Here is a 2,500-nt window from a genome sequence, read left to right as displayed (position 1 = left end):
GCACCGAGAGATGTTCAACAATCATACAGGGAGAGATCCATCGTAGAAGAGGAGAGAGACCAGTTTCTCCACCCACAGGAGCAGGAGAGAGACCAGCATGCAATGCAGCAGAGAGACAGGTTTTGGTTAAGCGGCGTGGGTGCAATCATAGACACAAACCAATGTTCACGAACTAGTTGGCTCGCTAGCTATATTTCTATGACCACACATCTACCTTCGATTGAAAGCAAAGTTCAGGTCCCTTCTCTAGAGGTTGTTGAAAGGCATTCTGGGAAACGTAGGAAATTACTAACTGCAGTAGAAGCAGACGAGGCAGGCTGAGGGAACGCGAGTTCACCGGCAAAGTAAATTACAACACTTCATCACTAAATAACTCCTGGAATGTATCACAGACTGATGATATCAGTCTGTTAGAATAGCCAAAGGGGGGAATTTTCCCTTTATGTCATGCCATAAATTTATAGTCTATTATATAGTATTTATATAATTTAAACAAGTTGTATGTGGAGGGTCTTTTAAGGTACAACAGCATACAATAATGTTTCTATGAAGGTATAATTTATGTTTCTTTTATGATAATCACTGACTGGTGTTTATACTTTTTAATATTTAAGTTTTATACAGGCCATAAATCAGTTTAAATCAGTTCACATCAAATCACATCACTGATAGAAGGTGACTTTAGTTTTGCTTCATGCAGTCTTTCCACTTCTTTGTTTTGCAAAATCACAAACCGACGAAGGTGTTGGTTTGTTCATCGACTGTCAGCACCATGTGACCTCTGACCCTTGACCTCCTTCCTATTGCTCATGGGCCGGATTCACAAAACCCTCTTAAGAAAAAAATCTTCTCAAGTGCCATTTTTTTCTTAACTTTAGTCTTAAGAAAAAAAATAGGAAAAAATGCTATTCTCAAAAACAGTTCTTATATATTTTCTTAACTTTCTTCTTATGTTTCTTCCTAAGAAAAAACTTAGGAATAAATGGTATTCTTGAAATGAAAGTTGTCAAATTTGTTCTTGATTTTTTTCTTAACTTTAAGACGGCCCTTCACCTGTCTTAAAACTCCTACAGTGAAAAGGTAAGCCTCTAATATCATATATTTAAACACATTTTAGACAAGTAGGTTATAGTTCAAAGTCTTCATAGGTTCCCCTACACCTACCATTAAGATGAACATTTATTGTAAAGCTTTATTTGGTGTAGGGCCAGGTAGGCCTCTGTCTCATGTCTGTTGGAAATAAGCTGCAAATTTTACAGTTACCAACAGCAACCAATGTTTAAATCTTTGCTCTAGTTGCTCTAAATAGGTTTTTCCCCAATTGTTTTGTAGATGGAAGCACTTTGGGTTGCCTCCTAGCCTTGTCTCCTAGCCTCCTAGCCTTGTCTCCTAGCCTCCTAGCCTTGTCTCCTAGCCTCCTAGTCTTGTCTCCTAGCCTCAATGGCAATAAGCTTAAAGTTTATTAACCAGAATTAATTCAGTCCCTATTTTGAGAAGTTCTTAAGTTGGAAAATTAAAGAAATTCATAAGAAATGAGACTGTTACTAAGAAAATATTGAGGAATTGCACTTAAGAGCCTTCTTAAGAACGTCCTAAAATTTCCTCTTATGTCATTTCTTAACATCTATCTTAAGAACACATTGGTGAATCCGGCCCCTGGACTTTCTGCTTTTTCCACTGCGGCACTTGTAAGTCTCTCCGGCTAAATCCCTGAAGCATAAGTGTGGAATAAGCTGCAGGGAACACGGGCCAGAAATCCCCTCACGGACCCTTCCAGACGGTTCAGGCAGTAACGGTGTCAGCCGTCTTATCGGGTGAGAGATCGAGCCGTGAACTCTGTGTGCAAGTCATAGCAGCGAGCCGTAGAAAGTGCTGTAATGTAAACATTGGGAAAGCCTGGATGAACTATGCCACCTATCAGCCTGAGGCAGCGCCGCAATGACAAGCGTCTGAGCTGCACTTTGATGTGAAGACGAGCGTGTGTGTGTGTGTGTGTGTGTGTGTAGCTGAGGTGTTTTGGTTGGGTGTGTGTATGTGTACAAATGTGTACGTGTGAGTGAGAAACTGAAAAGGGTGAGTGTTTGTCTGTGTGTGTGTGTGAGACTGGGGTGTTTTGGATGTGTTTTGGGTGTGTATGTGTGAGTGTCTGTTTGTGTGGGACTCTGATTTTTTAGTGTGTATGTGCATATCCATATGTGTTCTGTGTGTGTGTGTGTGTGTGTGTGAGACGCTGAAGTGTGTGTGTGTGAGACGCTGAAGTGTGTGTGTGACTGAGGTGTTTTGGGGTTGTGCGTGCGTGTGGATATGTCAGAGAGAAATTCTGAAGTGGGTTAGTGTTTGTCTCTCTCTCTCTTCTCTCTCTCTCTCTCTCTCTCTCTCTCCCTCTCTCTCTCTGTGTGTGTGTGTGTGTGTGTGTGTGTGTGTGTGTATCACTGGAGCGCTGCATGCCTCTCTCGGTCATGGCTGCCTACCCACAGTTGATCCCGACAGAGTCTGACAG

The sequence above is a fragment of the Centroberyx affinis genome, unplaced genomic scaffold (genome assembly GCF_046629955.1).
Source record: "Centroberyx affinis isolate AG114_WGS23_722 - 3 ecotype Tasmania unplaced genomic scaffold, CSIRO-AGI_Caff_v1 ptg004112l_1, whole genome shotgun sequence".
Lineage (NCBI taxonomy): Eukaryota > Metazoa > Chordata > Actinopteri > Beryciformes > Berycidae > Centroberyx > Centroberyx affinis.
Note: the sequence above shows the minus strand (reverse complement) of the source record.